The sequence below is a fragment of the Paramormyrops kingsleyae genome, chromosome 11 (assembly GCF_048594095.1).
Source record: "Paramormyrops kingsleyae isolate MSU_618 chromosome 11, PKINGS_0.4, whole genome shotgun sequence".
In the NCBI taxonomy this organism is placed as follows: domain Eukaryota; kingdom Metazoa; phylum Chordata; class Actinopteri; order Osteoglossiformes; family Mormyridae; genus Paramormyrops; species Paramormyrops kingsleyae.
In genome coordinates this window covers 21,159,961-21,179,613 of record NC_132807.1, presented here as the reverse complement: position 1 = coordinate 21,179,613, position 19,653 = coordinate 21,159,961, and positions in this window count along the sequence as shown.

The window sequence follows — 19,653 nt, the reverse complement described above, 5'->3', positions numbered from 1 at the left end:
GTGTTAGCTTTGATCATTATATTTTGCCTGTACTGAGAAGATGCCCTCATCCAGAGTGACTTCCATATCTCCTGTTTTACTGATATTGTTATTTGTCGTTTGGGCTGCAGCTGAAATTTGAGCTTGTAGGTTTCTGTTTCAAAGCAACAAATGGAGAATGAATTGGGATTTAAAAAATCTTCCTCTTTATGTCCTTATTTAAAAGAATAAAGGGGTACAGCAAAAAAAAAAAGAAAGAAACGGTATGGATATGACAAGTTGGGAGCCAAAGTATCTCTTGTCTCCTTAGAGTTTCTGTTTCATGCTCAGCAGGTGGGTGGCATTTTAATTCACAGTGCACTCCCGTCTCCTTCAAACATTCGAGGATCAGAGACTCACTGTCGCCGTACAGCAAGTGGAAGACAATCCTGTCCTGCCTCGCCACCCCCCCAACCCCCCCAACCCCCCCGTGCATCCAGGTCTAGCTGATGTCACCCGCATTGAGAGTGGTCTTACAGCTGTACCTGTCAGACACTGTTCTTCATATCAAGCCAACCACTAGTTAAATAGCCCCTTGCTTTGCCAGCGGAAACAAATAAATATGTTAAAATCTACTTTGTGTGATGGAATTTATAGCAAAGATGATGTATGGGTATTGCAAACTTGCTTTCACAGACATCCAGAACCACACATGGCAGTAGAAACAGCTGGATTGTCCTGCAGGAATGATACCTTGCTCTTGTTGCCAGATTTGAATGGCACCATCAAGAGGGGACAGTCTTTGAGGTGGTGTTTCCTTGCCGTCGGCCATTTTATTTGTTATTTATTTATATATTAAATATTTCCCTCCCCTGGGTTTGTGTTTTTTTAGCATTGATTGAAATAGGCCACAGAGAAAATTGTGCCACATGGAAGCAATGCTCATTCCATGCTAGCTTTCATATTTTAAGAAGTGGTGATAGCATGTGCATGATTGGAAATATATCTTAATATGCAATCATTTAATGCAGAGCTCTAATTCATGCTGAAAACAAGTGTGATAGGATTTTGATTGGAAGTTAACGAAGACCCACATCCCACGAGATGGTTCTGACAAGTCATTTATTTTCTTAAGAGTCTGCAGAGTGTTAAACAGCATTATGACATTTTACAGATTGTAAAACATGGTCCATGGGATAAATTCTGCACTTCTCAAATTATACAGCAATACTATTGTTATTCCATATTTATTATCATAATTCTGTCAGGAATATTAGTATGAGGATTCATATTGCATTGCTTTTGGAGATCATTTATAAATATCTCACCCCTGTCATTTTATGAAGGATTAATTAAGCATGCGGACTTGTTTTAATGAATCAATTCCAGGAAGATATTCAAACTGGTTCCAGATTATGCTGAAATTCTTTTTTAATGCTCCTTTTCCAGAACGTTTCAGGCTGAGTTGTATAAAATTAGGTCAGATGATGCCTCCCCCCCCCCCCCCCCCCCACACACACACACACACACACAAATAATGTAGAAGAATGTTAACGAGAAACATATTGGTGTTGAGGTAGTTGCTCTGACACATACTGATTGCTTTCGGGTTTTTTTTTTGCTGTCCCTATTATTATCTGCAGCTTGCCATGTCCAATGTCTGCTTGCTAAGTGAATCGTGTCCCAGCCCTGTTCTCAATCTTGGCATGTGTGTCTATTCTACAAATGTCATTGCTGGTGACATGAGAAGGAAGAAGAACCAGTAAGGATGTAACTCTAAACTTATTCAGACTAAAAGAACGACAGACGTAAAATAAAAGGGGAAAACAGTGGACACACATATTCTCATTTGAAGTGTTTTTAATGGCTTACTGTAATTTTTCTGCATTACATGTGGGAGATACATTTCAGAGTAAATGATAGGGTGACAAAATAAAAAATATATGTAAATAATGATGACAGGAGTGATCATTTGACATTAATTATTTGCCGTTAATGTTGTGTTTTGTTTAGTAACTGATGGCTGCAGCTGAATCCATGCCGGTTTGGCCAAGGTACAAATGTCGGGCGTCTCCCATGGTCTTGCGGCATCCAGGCTGTTCCATAGCACAGGATCACGTTCTATACAATTAGCACGATATCCCAGTGAGTCCTGCAGTGTGATACTTATTTCTTTGCTGCAAAACATATTTATTTGCAGTAATGTTTGTAGGAATTGATGGAGCATTAAAGATAAAAAAAAATTACCAAAGACATGGGTGAAATATGGGATCAAAGGGCAAGAGACTGTTACATGAATGGTTTATTTAAGTAAATCCATTCAGTATAATTATTATCAGTCAATCGCAATTTCCTCAATAGCTATAGTTGCTTCAAAAATGTTTTTACTTTCTACATGCATGCTTCTGAGCTGAGTACCACTGATCATGAGTGGCAATTTAGTAGCCAATAGACATACTCATCACAATCTTACACTGATGACAAAGAATAACTGGTTTTGTCCACCTTTCAGATCGCTTGCAGGGCTAATATGGTTAAAACAGCTTCCCGATTGTTAAATTGATTTCCACAATATCCTAAGAAAATGGGGCTGCTTGCTGTCCTTTAATATAGCTGAGCTTATTTTATATATATATAAATTGCTGTTGATGCAATGATAGTTGCAATTTGCAAAAGCCTGATCACATGACATCACATGACATCACGATTGGCTAGGGTTACCATAGGTCCAGGTTCCCTGTGTTTGGGTCCTCATTTGGGCGTTTTTTTCAAAAATCGGCGGTTTGTCCAGGTTTATTGCTGCAACCCGTATGACCCAGTATTGCGAGTTACAGTGGAGTACCAAGTGAAGGAAAAGGCACCAATTTTCAATATATGGCAGCCAGTCAGCATCATCACACAGCATTTGCAAGGCTCGTGCACATGCTTACTTTAAAAATTAAAAGATATGCACGTCCCTACGTGTCACGCTGCTCACGAGTGACGTAAGGAACCATTGGGACTCTGACAATTTATGTTTACTTTCAAATGAACAGTGAGTTGCATTGTTTGCTTGAAGTTTAACAAACTTTAGCTTAGCGTTTTGTAACTTTTGTTGAAAAAGACTTGCATACACATTTATTGTGTCAGTTATGTGGGGATTGTAAACCGAGAGTTTACTGTAAGGTTACCATACGTCTGCGTTTCTCTGGATGCCAAGTTTCATTTTACAAGGTGTTTAGGGGAATCTCATTAATATTCATGAGCGCAGCACTACCTGATTGGCCAGTGAAGACGAAAACTCATTAATATTCCTATACAGGGACACGTCCACTTTTTCCTCTCACCAAATATGGTAGCTCTATGAATGACATCATCGTCATCATTGTCCAAACCATCAATTGTATCTTCTGGGATTGTTCATTCCTTGTTTACTTTGTGAATTTTATAATAAAATGCTGAAATTGATTTGCTGAAGTTTAAACTGATTTGCAAAAATTTGTGATTTGGCCCAACACTCGAAAAAGCATCCAAATCAATTAACACCCCCCCCCCCAAAAAAAAACTGAAGAATTACCCAATTTCTTACAGCTACACTTTGACATTAGTGAGAAATGCATTTCAGGTTTATTTTCTCTATAGTTGCAGCAGTTTTTGAAGGGAAAAACAGTTGGCAGTACCATAGGATTCTGGCTGCTTTTTCTGGCACCGCAGCAGGGGGGGGAAAGTCCTGTGTGTGAGGTAAAATCATTATAACACCTTTTCTCCACTGTTTACATGTGTGAGCTGCCTTAACCTTCCAGTCAAGGGTGGGCAAAGGACACAGGAGAATAGGTGTGAAATATTAAAATATAGCTTTTATTTTTATATGCGAAACCATAATGTTGAGTGAGGCAGATGTATTTACTTATGTGTTTATTTATTTAAGACCTTTTATTTTCATGGAGCACCATCCAAAACATTAGAAGGGAAATTAAAGAGTATGAATGATGTAGTTACTGCACCAGCAAGAGGTTACCAGTTTAACAAAGACTAATGGAAAAATTGGCGAATGAGGTTAATGGGCTGTGATGGTCAAAAACAGGCTGCACGGTGGTAACCATTCACATCATAGCCGCCCAGGGGTGCTGCTCGAGATTTTGGCCCCATAAGAGCAAATCATATTGGATCCCAACCCCAACCAATCCCAAATGTTTTAGGGGCCCCTGTCACTCAGGGGCCCATTGGAATAGTCCTGACTTTGCCTCCCCCCCTTATCCTGAGCAGGGTCACCAAGGGTCTGGAGCTTGTCCACCACAAGACAGGGGAACATCCTGGTTAAGATAGCAGCCCATCACAGGACACGCTGTGGACATTTCGGAGATGGCCGTTGGCCTATCTGGGTGTCTTTGAAGGGTAGGAGGAAAGCAGCATGACAAAGGGAGAATACACAAAGCCCCACACTCAGAGCAGAGGCGGGAAATGTCCCCCATCCCCAGAGGTGTGAGCCACTGTGTCATCCCAAAAGCATTAGAAATGTCTGCAATGGGCTAGTATTCTTAGTTTTTCTAAGACAAGAAAGTATGTATGTATATGTGTGTGTGTGTGTGTGTGTGTGTGTGTGCGAGCAGGTTTACCTATCCTTATGGGGACACAATGTCCCCATAACGTGATAAATATCCGTTTCCTGGTCCCCATAAGGGAAAACTCTATTTTATAAAAATCGGTGACTGCTATGAAAAAAATAAAAATGCAAAAACTCTTGTATTTTGTTAGGTTACTTATGGTTATGGTTAGGGCAAGGTAGGGGTTAAGGGTGTCATAGTTAGCGTTAGCATTTTTCCCATTGAAATTAATCAGCGGTCCCCATAAGGATATGTTTACCCTACATGTGTGTGTGTGTGTGTGTGTGTGTTTGGTGGGAGGGGGGGGGAGCTGCTTCCTGAAAACAAATTATATCATGTGCTTGATTTAGAAATGTCTTCCAGGAAAGCAAGCCCCCCACCAAGAGGCTGTTGGTTAATTTCTTCATCCAGATTTGCTTCTTGTGCCTGACATTGCAGGTGATGCTGTATCTCAGCTTCAGCCGTCCTGAGGTCAGCAGCAGAATCATAGGCTTCTGGACGGCTCTCCTAAAGTACCACTGCCTTCTGCTAATGTGACAGTGGAAGTGCTTGGACGCCCAACACAGTTTCACAATGTACCTGCTCTTTGACTTGGAGTTTAGTTCCCTACTTTTTTGTGTTGAAATATTTATGGAATATGTAAGAAAGATAAGAACAGATATGTGGATGTCTCTCTTATCTGTGCAAGCAGTTAAAGAGGAGATATTATGTGGCTGATTAATAAAAGTGTTGATATTAAATTAATAGTCACAAGTGAGATTATTGTTTTTAATAATGTTTGATATCTAATAAATTGGAGTGTGTGTGTGTGCGTGTGTGTGTTTGTGTGTGTGTGTGTGTCTGTGTGTGTGGGCCTGCTGGAAAAGCAGCACATTACTCTTTTGGTGTCGTTTAGTTGTTTGGTCGTCCAAAGGACACAATGACTCTGGAGGTCAGACATCTGTAGTGTATTGGTCTCCCTCAATTGTGGACCACTAACAGGGCCAGGACAATAGGTCCAGGGGCAATATAAAGGAAATGTATGGGAGACTTGCCCCTCCGCTGTTTTTTTGGTGGAATGCAAGGTTGTGCATATTAACTAAGGCTCCACACGAAGATGGAGCACGAGAGGGAGGCGCAGGTTCAGACGGAGAAGGCCTAATGGGGGCTCACAAACATGTACCAGTATTTTTCTAGTGAGTGAGTTTCTGCAAAACACAACACAACAATGAGTCATGCTGACCTGACAGTAGAGTTACAAATACAGTGTCTGTATTCTTTTACATCTTCAACACTCTTTTATTAGCAGTATACCAGATATTCCTGTAACCACGTGGCAAAGCATTATTAATAAATGTGTTCTCACTACTGCATGCATCGAGTACGAATTCTGATACTTTCAGAATAATATCTTTACCTGTTTGATAGAAGTGAATGTAACTGAAAGAATAGCAATGAGATGTAAGGTACTTGCAGACCTTTTATCAATAAGAAAAAAAATGGCTCCTTTAATCTGGAATAAGGATCACACATGAATAATTGATTTTAAAGTCTGAGCTAAAGTATTGTTTTCATTTAATTTGTGATATCAAGATTTTTTTTCTTTTAAACCAATTTTTGGGATTGTACATCTTCAAAGCGAACACGTGTGTATAATTTACACTATTGAAGAACTGCAGTATTGTATCATACACCTGTATTTATAAAATGACATCAGGAGGAAACCAGAGAATAATGAATGAATGAATGAATGAATAAATGGAATAAAGACTGGTCAAAAACATGTGTTGCAATTAATGCCTACAACAATCAAAACAAAATTAAATAAATCAATACGTTAAAAAATGCCGATATGAAATTAAATGTTTGTGCTACTGGGGACATAATGGAAGTCGGTTATGCAGAGGCAAAGCCAAGCCAGATAGGAAAGTTCATTCTGCAATTACTGAATCCCTGAGGCAGTAAGAAATTGAAAAATTGCTTGTTATGTAGAGGTCAAGATTCTTAGCAAAGACGATTGCGTAGTGTGTTTGTGGGTGCGTGTGTTTCTATGCATGTGTGTGTGTGTGTTGTGTGTGGGGGGGTGACAGGGGGTACATTTTAGATGTTTTTTTCCAGAAAATTCCAAACGCCTGTGCTATTCAGACCAAGTCTGTTGGAGAGAAGTAGTGTTTTTCTAATGGACATGTATTTTTGGAGGTCATTGAGCCGACCAGAGACCCTGACAAGTCTAGCCTTTAATTTTAACTTAGGTATTGAAGAACTGCTATTATTATTTGCACTAAAAAAAATCAGTTTACACATCATTGATAAAATGAAGTGAAAATCACAAGCTTAATTAAACAAAAAAAATAAAGAACAGTGGAGAAAATTGGTGTTCTTTATTTATTTGATTGCTCACACGTTTTTAAAGTGTTCACACTGTACTGTAGCTCTGTGTGACAGCTTGTGCTTTTCCCTGGGATGCTCCGTAAGGTGAGAGCATCAAGTTAGTACCTGAGGACCACATTAATGTCAGCTTCGGGAATTAAACACAGCCAGGAAGGGTGGAAGTTTTACATTTCATTAGGGGCTTCTCTCCTAACTGCCAGAGGTTTCATGAAAAAAAATGCATACCAATCTCTTAATGAGGCGTATCATTCAGCTACTTAATTACAATATTGGACGAGCGGACGAGACAAGAATGCAACTCAGTTTAACTGTTGAAATCACAGTGATTGCCTAGGGACTTTGGGTAGTCTCATTCTGGTCATATATCTGTTTACAGATATATATTTGTGTCTGTCTCATTTCTCCAAAGCGTGCAGCTCATTAAACAGCGCTACCAACAAAAAAATATATTTTTGATACGCATCAAAATGAGATTGGCTTCTTTTGAACCTGACTGGCTTATTTCACTATTGTGTTTCAACTTTCCTTGTCTTTATTCCGAAAGTAAAAGAACACTCGGGCTTCAGCTTAACTAGAGTGCAGTTTTAGGTGATGAATGCTAATTAGCTGTTTGTGTTTACTGCCGATAGCATGATTTCCACTTGACTTCCTCGGTCTTTAGGGATCGCAAGGAGTTGGCACTGCAAGCAATAAACGACTGCTTCAAAGTTCCTGAGGAATCATTTAATCAAAACTAGGATTCTTTCATTATCACCCCAATCATGAAAATGTAGATGACTGCTCTCGTGCTTTTTCCTTTCATTATTCCTGGCTCTCGTATCTATTTATTTTTCTGTGATTGTAAACGTATAATTAACTCGTTAAGCTTAATCATTTCTGGAATATTTTGCATTGCCTGAGTACATTTTCAAATTACTTTTTAGGATTCATTACCTTCCTGGAATCTGACTCAAAATCAAATTTACCTGCAAATAAATAATCTTCTCAATGAGAACTTTTTAAATTCCATAACATTGTATTTTGTAAAACAAATAATAGATTAAATCTTTTGCTGTTCCTTTCATACAAGTAAATACTTGTTGCAGTTGTCACTCAGTTGTAGGCTGTAATAGTATTTATTCCTAATTACACAACTGCACTGAAATTAGGTATGTACTCTGAATGATCAAGTATTCTAAATGTTTACTAATAATTGTTAGGACTAGGAGTAATTCAACTGCCATTTGGCAATACATGTTTATAGCATAAAAATGGAGATTAAAAGTATGACAGACTACAAAAAGGATAAAAGATCTAACATCAAATCATAAATTACCATGGAAAAGTACGAAATTAATCACACATATAAATGGAATTATAACATTTATATATTACATTGCCGTGACTTTAAAATTCAAATAGACATCTGATAACAAGTGAACCGGGAGTCCTACAAAATTCCAGGTTCCCATATTTAAAAAAATGTTACATTGTATAATTTATTTTAATTCAATGCAGTGAAAATAAATATTAGCATTTTTAATTTATTGCAGTAATACTGGTGGAATTAAAGTGGAATTAATGTGCAGATGAACCATTTCCAAATGTATGTAGCTGGGATATACTTATATTACTGATTACATTTATTTGTTTGCAATGGACTGGCATCCCAGTGTCTACCTTATTCTTAATACTTCCTCAGATAGCTTCAGGAGACCTTAACCCTCATTTTTCAAGCAACTTATTGAAAATGGATGGAGAGATGGATCATTTATTTGAGCAAACGAAATCCCTATTTCATGGAGCGAAATAAGATGCCAGGACTATTCAGTAAACCCTCATGTTAACTCCACCGGATTCTCCAGCAAACATCCATTTCTGGGGAGACGGTACCTTTATTACTGAAATAACTCCCTCAGTCATCGTCACTCATATCTGAGAAGCTCCTCTAGGTGTCTATAAAGCTTGACGAAGGCCCAAATTAAGAGAAGAGTAAGGAGAAATGTATCTGACATATCTATCACTCCTTGGGTGGCATTGGATAAGTTTATATGGTTCTCACAGGAGGTTTATATAAAGTGTTCTCCAGGTAATTCTGCTTCAGAATATTTTAAATAGGCCTGGCTCACTGTGTAATATTATTGCCTCACGCAGTAGTACTGGGTGATTGCATGTTCTCACATTTTCTGTGGGTTTCCTCCCATGGTCAAAACACATAAAATTAGGCTTACTGGAGTCCACAGCGTGTGACTGCCCATGTGTTCTGTCCTGTGTAGGATAAACTCAGTCTATGTTAAAGGTTCCCTACATTACTTGATCACTACGTAATACAGTGCGGGTTAAAATCAAAAATCAGATGAATTTATTTTTTGATGCTAAGTTGGCTCAAGGGCTTTAGGCAAGAAATTTCATCAGCACTAATGTTCCAAAATCTTGCAAGCCTTCAGGGAGGCAAAGGGTTTCTTCTCTCGCACGATATATGAATAATGTTTTGAGAAGTATAAGATGGAAGCTCACAGGCTGTTTCCTATAAGGTACTTAAATATTTACTGTTGAGCAGCAAGTTGAACTGAAGTGCTGAATTCATGCAATTTTCTAATTTATACATTAATTTATGTTTGCTGGACCAAGGGTGAAGATATAATTAGTCTAGCTGAAGATGATTGATATTAGCTTTTAGGGAAGCTGATGTCCACACTCCCATCTCAAGGGTTCTGAGGTGCTAAGACCCTAGTGGTGCCTTTCTTTGAGTCTTAGAGGTTGGAATCCTATAGTGCCACCTGCACAAGCCCGCTTGATGGAAGTACGGGGTGACATCTAATGTCACGAGGCTTCCTTGACGTCTCAGCGGATGTCCTGTGTGCTTCTCTGATGTCACACAACATGTTTTGGCAGCTGTGTGGATGCTGTCGAGAGTGCCCGCTGACACGGTGATATGGTCATGTAGCTACCTCTTCCATGCAGACAGGCTGCTCGTCATTTCTGAGTGAGTGCTTAAGCCCAGTTGTACGGCAGGCATGTGCTATAGCCTCTAGGCTTTTCACGGCCAAAAAAAAAAACATGTAAAGGAAGGAACCGCTGACCGAGGAAAAGTTGCTCTCAACTGCCGCTGAGTGGGTTGAGAGGATGCAAATGGAAATAGCATTAAAGTATCATGCTGATAATGTGAAATACTCATCTTGGTGACTATAAAGCAAATAAATAAATGCATAAACAAACAGACGAGCAGTTTTAGACCGTGACACTTCAGCTAGGTAGGACGGCAAAAGGAGGGGACAGGCAATAAATCTGGCGGGGGGGGGGGACAAAAAAGACAATGGTTTTAGCTTCAGTACAAGGGAAAAGTGTAATGAGATAAGATGGATACTGGGCCTCCAAATCAGCGCTGGATTGAGCCCCGGGGTCTGGCCAGCTACTAGGAAGAGAGAAAACACAGAAATATGACTGCTAATTAGGTACAGATGCTGGGACCGGTTTGTCACCTGACCCACTCATGCACAGCCTTACATAGATACACTACAAAAATAATACATACCCTAATAGCATTCAGTCTATATATTAAAATATCTATAAAGCAGTTTATGTCATTCAAGGGTTGCTGGGTTTGGAGTAGCTGCTGTCTAGAAAGGAAGCGTAGAAGTTCTGAAAAGGTCCTGTTATAGGGTAACGGCCACATGACCCACAACCTGATATACAGATTAAATATGATGTTTACGTCAGGCTCTGGTTAAGGACGGCATAAAACTGGAAAGTGGCTAATATACTCACAACTGGAACTTCTACAGGTTTCATTTTGCCTGAAATAAAACTGTATACATTTATATATTCCTTAAGGATTAAAGTAACAAGAGAAAAACAACTATAATGAAAGAGACCTCACTTATGAGAATGTCGCTTAAAAGTTTTTAAAAATCCAAACTTGGAAGGGACTAAGTGTTCTAACCCGTTTCTGACTTTTCCTGATTTTCTCAGTTTATTGCTACTTCACCCTTTGTAAGGTAGTGATTCAGACAATGTTTGCAGTGTCTGTCTGGAGAGGAGCAGAGGTACCCGGCTGAGATCTTGTGTGATGCTTTGTGAGCATTAAGCAGTGGACTCTTGTTGTGTCTCTTTAAGATCTATGAAAAAATGGTGACTGAAAAACTCCAAAAAGACAGTTTGCCCGGCCTGATTCCCCCACACAAGAGTCATACATGAAGGGACAAATAGTTTAACGTGTAGATAGGATTAAAATAAATCTTTGCTTTTACTGTCTTTACACGTGATCTGAAAGCAGTTTATTCATGTAGTGACAGAATGGCATTTTCTACAAGCAGCAATAAAAGTGGATTTAGTAGTTTTGCCCAATTATACTGTTACTCTTACAGAAACTTTATTTTTAGTGCTGGCTGCACAGGGGCCACCATAAATTATTTTATGAGATCAGGAAACTCCCAGCCACGATGCTGCTTCCCCAGCTGGACCAGCACACAACCAAAAATGGAGGGTTTAAGTCCAAAATGTCAATTTATTTCTTCTTTTTTTGTTTTGTTTTTTTTTTTTTACAAGGGCCAAAGTTCCTTTGCGAAATCCTGCTATTTATGATCGGCTGGTAAATATATACCGATTCTTCTGAAATGTAAACATACGGCCGACCTTTTTCTTCATGCAAAAACACAGAGGCCGGTTCATGACTCATGCTGAGTATTATTAAAGGAATGAGAACTCAAATGGAGGAAGTTACATAAACAATCGGGTTAATGTAATTTAATGAACACGCATTTCCATAGGGTCCTGGCAGTGACATGACCGTTCGAGTCATGCCATCAGTGCAGCTCCCAGCTACAAGTGTACTTCCAGTGAGACGTATACTTTTATGGAAAAGAAAAATACATCCAAGGGCTGCAAAGTGAAGCCCCTTTAGGGTGGTTTTGTTCCTCCAGTATGAGACCTTCAGAAGAAACCGCAGCATTCTGGCAGCAGCCGGTATGAAATACTGTGGCGTGGCCTCGCCCCGGCTGCGTTAGCGGCCTCCTCGCAAACAGCTATTCAGCACAAATCAGAAAACCGACACTGCAATTCGCCAGATTACTCCCCAGCCACAAAACGGCCAATGGAATTTCCAGATGACCCGCCTCGACACACTGCACACAGCTATTTCCAGACTTTCGCTGCCACTTGGAAAACTTTCTGTTACCGTATCGCCTTTTTTTTTATTTTACGTGATTGGACCAAACGTTACAAAAAGTATTTGTCGCACATAGTACATTGAAGGGTGAAGACTATAGTTATTTCCTAGCTAACAGTAACACCCAGGCATTATCTGGATTTTTCATCAGCTGCACAAATACATGGAGAACATTTTATTTTCGTATAACACATGCAGCTACAGCTGCCCTCTGTTAACCTTCTCCGACTGGTTAACGACCATTTAAAATACACTCACTTAAACAGCACCTTCTTGATCGGAGTGAGGCTGCTGTGCCGGATTTTGCAGCACACGGCACATTTTTTTCTATATGTGTTTTCCTCCGTATGTTTCCACAAACAGCCTAATTACATCCCTGTGCAGATGTTTTCAAGTCTGGCATCAATCTACCGGCATTGCGGGATTAAGATGAGGATAAACCCTCTCATTGCTCTCACTGTAATTGCCTTCAGCGGTGTCATGCCAAACCAATTAACTTCCTTTTAGACATGAATGCAGTGTCACCGGCCCAGAGAGGGCACTCTGCCCGGCTGCTGTGTCACGTGAGGCCTGCGGGAGGCGCCAGTGGCAGCACCACAGCCCGCTTCAAACCGGCCAGTGGTAGGCGAGGGACCTACGCCTCTTAAAGGGAACACGAGAAGGCTGGCCACAGGCCGGCTGGGACCGAGATAGATTTACAGGGTTTCGTAAATGATAACTTGCGGTTAAACTTCTAGGTGGGAAATCTCAGGGTTTTTTTTTTTTGGGGGGGGGGACCCCCCATGTCTCTGTGTTGCCATAAATACATTTTCTTCATGTTTGTGGTGTCTGGGCATGGCATAGGCATTTGCTAATAACTTATAATAAGTACAAAAAAAAAAATCTGCTGTGGATTTTTGGTGTGATTTATGCATATCAATCTACCCAAGACTCATTAGTTTGATCTAATTTAGTCCGATGGGTCTCATGAAGGCCCCTCTTCATTTGAGGATCTTTATGGGACTGATACGCTGCCGTCACACTTGCCCAGTTTCGGAAAATGAAGCCTCAGACGGTAATGGAATTTGGAAGCATCAGGTGTTTATTTTTGTCCTGTTTTTCTTATTAAACGCTTGCAGTTTTTACAGATGTTAAGGGTTTAGTACTTATCGGCTACTTTTTCCACACGGCATTTCCAGGCAAATTGGGGTCATCGGTTGCCGTCCGTCTCCCGCTTTCTCTGCAGAACCTTTCAACACGCCCAATCTGTGTTTCACATACAATTGCACCTTTCTTCCCATTTAGGTCGGGTTTCGTTGTGCCCCTGGGAATTTCGTTGTGCTCCCCCCCCCCCCAAAAAAAAGAGAGTGAGAAAGCAGGAAGCTGGAGCATAGATGGCCTCCAGGAGGAAGCTCAGCCCAGCTAGTGGCCCGTTGGAGGAGCTGTGCACTATTTACCTTTGTGGGTAAATAGGGCTGGAGGAGATTATGAGGCGAAAAGGGCATCCAGCTGCTCCTGGTTTAATCCCAGCACCTGTAATGGGAATCAGACCAGGAGAACTTGCCTTTTTATATTTATTGCATCCTACTTGGCTGTTTATTAAGCTCTTGCCTGACTTCCTTCACTAGACACAACTCATGCATCACTAAAAGAAGCCATTAGTCATTTTTGCAATTCGAATCCAAAGAGAGAGAGAGAGGAGAAAAATTTCTGGCGTGAGCTGTGGGAAAAGGGCACTTGTCTTGTCAGATGTTAGATCGATGGCGTGCAAGGCCTGGTGTTGCAGATGTGTGTGTGCGTATGTGGCAGGGGACGAAGGTGTGAACGCCATTTTCATTATTCTGTGGACAACTGTGGGTGAAATACTTTCATTTCTGCATTTGCCCACATCTATGTGATTTACATTTTATTCACTTAGTTTCATTTTAATTGATCTTGCTCTTTCTTTGGGTGACAATAAAGGTAGCACTCAGCGTAAAAGCAGTTGGCACAGGCAAAAAACACTGACTGCATTTCCCTTCATTAAAACAGTGCAATATATGGTTATATAAGTGTAAAAGTGGTGCTTGACTTATGATTCCCTGGGGATTCACAAAAAGGAAAAAAATAATCTCTGCCATTCTACTGTTTTGTCACGATGATGTATTTGATAATTGAATTTTATCATTATAATTCTTTATTTGTAGCCTTTCCGTAAACGTATACACTAATCAATCCATCCATCTTCCAAGCGCTTATCCGGGGTCCCTGGCAGCATTGTGCACAAGGTTTTGGTACACGCTGGATGGGAGGCCGGTTAGAAGAATTCATTTCCCTGAAAATGTGATTATCCCAGTGTTCCAAAATGCTTTCAGTGGTTCTAAGTGCCTCCAGGAAACCTCATGTAACCTGAACACTGGAAAAAATGTGTGACATTTTTACTAACTGCTGCAAATCCTGCCTCCGTCTTGTTTATAAAATGCTAACCACATGAGAATGACAGGATTATGACGACAACTAAGGTTAACTGTGAGACATATTCCAAATGGCACAACGTCCCTAAAAACAGCCTTTATATGAAGCGTTCACAGTTTTATGGAAATGTGTGAAATTCTCGAGACAGCAGGTTAGGCAGAACCGCACAGGAATTCGGTACCGAGTAACAGGTCTCTTTTAAGGATTATTGTTCCTGGGAAAGATGGAAATGGGCTGAAAAAGGGGCCAACATGAATCACAGGTAAACACAAAATCCACAAAAAAAACTAACAAAACAAAAAACAAAGAGCACTGTGTCTAGTTTTTGGGGGCTAATCAAGCGATCAAAGCACAGGAGCTGATCTTGATACCCGTGTGTCGCCCCACGGTTTGAGGCTTCTGGCTGAGACTGAAAAGGACCGGCTAATTTACGCGTTGGCCAGGAGTCGAAGGTTGTGCGACCTGGTCACCTAGCTCTCTCTCGCGTGCGATGGCCAGAGAGTGTGCCACACCTTCCCTCTCCTCAGGGGTGCTTTCGGAGTTATTTTATGCTAAACATTGTGTTATTAAAAAATTCTCTTCGATAATAATTATTGTTGTTATTATTTTTAACTCCTGTAGTGCTTGATGTGCGGTTGGGACAGCTGTGATTTACAAATCAACTTGAATAGCACATGACAACTCAAGCAGTAAGGCATGAAATTGCCCACTTTATCATATTGCGCTGAATAATTGTTTTGGTGACGGGCTTTGCGTATTTGCAAAAGTCGATGGTCAATATTAATGTATATTAAGGCAGGTTATCTGTGTACCTTTTTCATAAATGTAGCAAGAACTATTCTATTTTGTGTTTACTTTCTTTTTGTGTTTAGAGCTAGCTATATTAATCTGGAGGATTTAGCTCAGGGTGACTTATGTTGCGCCGTGCCTTGTAGTTGACTTAGGAATTAATATTAAGAGATCCAGCTCCTGCTGCTTCTGCAAGGACATCAAACCATCTGCTGATGCTCCCAGCAAACGAGCTACACACACATGAAAAATATAGGTATGCGTGAAGCTGGACATAGGTGTCCATATTTGTAGACTGAAGCATGCATGTGTGTGTATGTATGCATGGCTGGCACGAATAAAAATATGATTTTATTCATTTTGTTTGGTTGTTTCCTACTGCCAGTTACAAATTTTTGGTTGGATTTTCAGCTACAAAGAAGGTTCTGTATTATAATCCCAAAGGGGCCACGTTACTTCAGCAAGGAACTTAACCTGAATTACTCTAGTAAATATCCAGACGTAAAACTGTAGGCCATGTCGATCCCTCTGGATAATAATAAATTGTGTGACTCACAGTATTTTAATCATATTGTTGCAGCAGTTGCCAGGGCATCAAAGAAAAAAAATCCTGATTGAAAGACACTAACCTTGGGTTTTCCTGATAGCTCACATTTTTCTTTCTTAGGGATGCTTAGTATTTTCTGAAAGTTTAAACCCACTCATCCTGAAAAAAAGAACAATAAAATTTAATGGGAAGCCGGTTAAGCAAATACTTCTATTAAGACTAAGCAGCTGTTTAAATACTAGGGCTTTAAGATTCTCAGCATGAATGAGGCACAATTCGTGTGCAAACGTACATATGTACCGGCCTGTATTTCCTGACACATCATGCATGCTAATGAGCTGGGACAATGGTCTTGCAGTAACGGAGTCACCCATAAGGACGCATGCTTTAGATGAGATGTTTCTATTGCAAACCCTGGGAAGGTGACTCTTCTTCCCCACCCCTCACAGGCTACCACCATTTTTACATCCACATTAGCTCGCCGTGTGCTCATTTTATTTTCCCAGAATGCACCGGTGCAAGGAAATGGAAAATAGCATTTATGGGAAACCTGTTACCTAGCCATCGTGCTCAACCCCGGTGTTCTTCCTCTGAAGCATCACGGACACAATAACCCCCCCAGCCACCCCCTCTCCCACCGAGCTTCCGAAATGTATGGCAGGAAGAATAGGCCTCCACACAGAGCAGACAAGGTGACACACTGAGAGGGTCCTAATTGAATGGAAATGAGTCTCGCAATTTATATACAAGGCAATCTTTCATCAGCTGGAGTTCCCTGCCTAAGCTGTCATTGAGGCTATTATTCCCCGGTGTGATGTCATGCTTCTCTGTTGTGTCAGGTGCATTCTGACATGCCATGTTAGGTTTCCCTTTGTAAAATGTGTGGCACAGCACAGCTCAGCTCGGTGGTGATCTACCAACTGGATGCTCCCCTGTTGGCGTTTTCCCAATAGGGAGCCAAACTTCTCTGCCAGTGTTTTCAAAGAAATACATATATTTTACACATTATTTACACTTATATTTCTACTTTAATTGGTTACTAATTGACTGTAAATCATCTTAGGAAGTGCTGCAGGGTCCCTTTGGACTGTTGGACAGTTGCTCTTTGTGTAACCACACGTTTGTGTGCCATCTAAGTAAACCATCATAAGCAAAATTACAAAGACGGGGTAGCTATAAATTCTGCCTTCGGTAGACTACTCCCTCATTTTTGGCTCCGAAGCTGAAGCCCGAATACAAAGCCCCGAGCATGCAGCCTCCTCTGTCTCCTGCGGAACTTGCTGGTGGCTTTTATGGTAGCCTGACCACACGGCGTTGGCAGGAAGAAAGTCGTTTATTTGACTTTTGAAGGCAGCTGAGGCATCTGCTTGTTGTGCTTTGGATCTGGCCTTGCCCCGATGCTGGGCTGAGGGGGTGGGATTATGGGTAATGGACTTCAGATGTTTTGTCGTGCCACGTCACTCTGCGCTGCTCCCATTTTTTTTTCCACGTCTTTGTCTTTTCAAAAGCTCTGCACAGAAGCGGGGGCTTGGAAAATATAGCAGGAACCGTTTGTAAATTCTGATCGGTCTCAGGTCACAAGTTTGCCAGTTATTACTCTGCTTTTCCTCAATTTAACGACAAATCTCTGCAGAGGTTTAGACAAAGAAGTCCTGCTAAGAAAAGACAGGCATGAATTAGTCCAGCTACTGTAACTCATTTAACAGCTCTGGATGTGGGATGTGTGTGTAAAAAAATAGATTTATTTTGGCTATATTTTTCAATTTTCAAATTCTGTGAGACATTTTAGTTCATACAAGAGTAGCCAAAATTGTGCAAACACTTTATTCAAATGTTGCTCCAGTTACTTATTTAACAGTGTGATATTTGTAAACATTCTTTGGTTGTTTAGAGACATTACTACCAATATTTGTGTAATAGTTTTTAAAGCATAATGCCAAAAATGCTAGATGTTTCCACAATTTTGGCCTCTAGTGTATATGATTTAGAAGAAAACACAAATATGTTTTTTTAGAACATGACAAATGAATAGAGGGTGGTGTCCCATCAGCAGGGTCACCTCACTGGGACACTGTGCCATTTGCAATACGTTTCACAGTCAGCCTTAGTGATCTGTGTAATCCTGTCACTCTCACGTAGTTAGCATTTTATAAACAAAATGGAGGCAGGATTTGCAGCAGTTAGTAAAGGTGATTATATGAATGTTACCTTAAGCTGCTTCAGACTACTCTGCATTTCCTATCTGTAAATCTTGCGAAGTCATTTTGCAAAGTGCATTAAAGACCAAGAACTAATCTTGTGTCTAAAAGGTTCAAGGATCTCCAGATGCTTTCAGGTAATACATTTTTATTTGCTAATATTGTAATTACTTGTTTATTTGAAAATAAATTTACAAAAGTTATTGGTAGGTTATGTGCCTTGTAGCACTTATAGCGCGTATAGTGATGTACCTGCCCTCACTCTAGGTCAAAGAGGCACCACTTCCCAAGCCAGTCCTTTAGGGTGCCAACTAAATGAAACGTGTCTTAGCCAGAGAAGGTTTCAATAAATACTTTGATTAAGACTAAGTAACTCTTTAAAGACTCAAACTTCCTCCAGCCGTTGACAAACTCATCACTTTATCTCAAGTAATTCAGTTGCTATTCACCGGGGCAACCGTCCAAAAGAAGGATTGATGTTCAAAACAGAAATGTTAAAGCAGTTAAATCCTTCAGAAATAAGTATGAATTCCTGCTTCAAACAGAGACTATTCCAGCCGTAAGAGGGGTCATAATTCATACAGAGGAATCTTTTTTTTTTTTTTTGGGGGGGGGGGGGGGGGGTTATTTAATTTAATTTTAGCATAGGACACAAGGCACTGGATGACCGTGAACAGAAAATGAGTCCATCACTGGACATGTGTGGCCACACACTATGGGTAAATATATCAAATTAAAATTAACAAAATTTATGAGAGTAAAATTAATAGAATGTTTTCTGTTTGTTCAATGCAAGCAAATGTTCTGGAATGAAACTGGCAAAGTAAGGGTTTGGTAAATGTGCCTGTGTATTTGCCCTGAGGATTTGCCCCTCGTGCTTGTAATTCATACTGATTGTGATCACTGGGAGGACTCTTTGGACAGAATGGAACCAACATGGCACCACGCTGCTGTGTGTCCACATCTTTAGTATTCGATAGGCACCTGTCGTTTTCTTTCACCAGGCTGGAGGAGGGCAGCAATCTGAACACTTACCTAGAGGCCAACATGTCTATACATACAGCTGACCCAAGGAGACGAAGAGATATCGTGCATATATGTACTGATAAATAAAAGAGGAGGTTACCAATCACCCAAATGAGATACTCACTTCCGTCGCTTTAAGAAATGTGATAATAGTGGCGTTGCATCAGATTTATAGCACAAAAAAATAGATAAGTAAACAAACAAATAAATAAAGTTTCTTGGAAACAAGGGATTAGCTGTACCCATTGTCCCTGGGTAAAACCGCTTTGATCCTCATGTAAGGCTCACAAGCTTCCTGTTTTTAAGTAACGTGTTTCTCCGTTGAACGGACTGGTGATCCGGCTTCTGCGATGTAGCCGACGCCTCTGGGCATGAGGCATCGCCCCGGCTCAGCATCTCAGCAACCGGAAAGCAAAGATTCCGGAATTTAAACATATCCCCCATTCCAATTCCGTCGCGGCCCAATCTCCCGGTTCCCCACGGGCGTACGCGTCCCTTGGCCGTCTGAAGGTTTCTGGTCAAGGTACAGACAAAGCCAGCCCGAATTATGTAACGTTAAGTCATTCGTGAGGTCGTCTGATGTTAAACTGCATGGTCTGATAG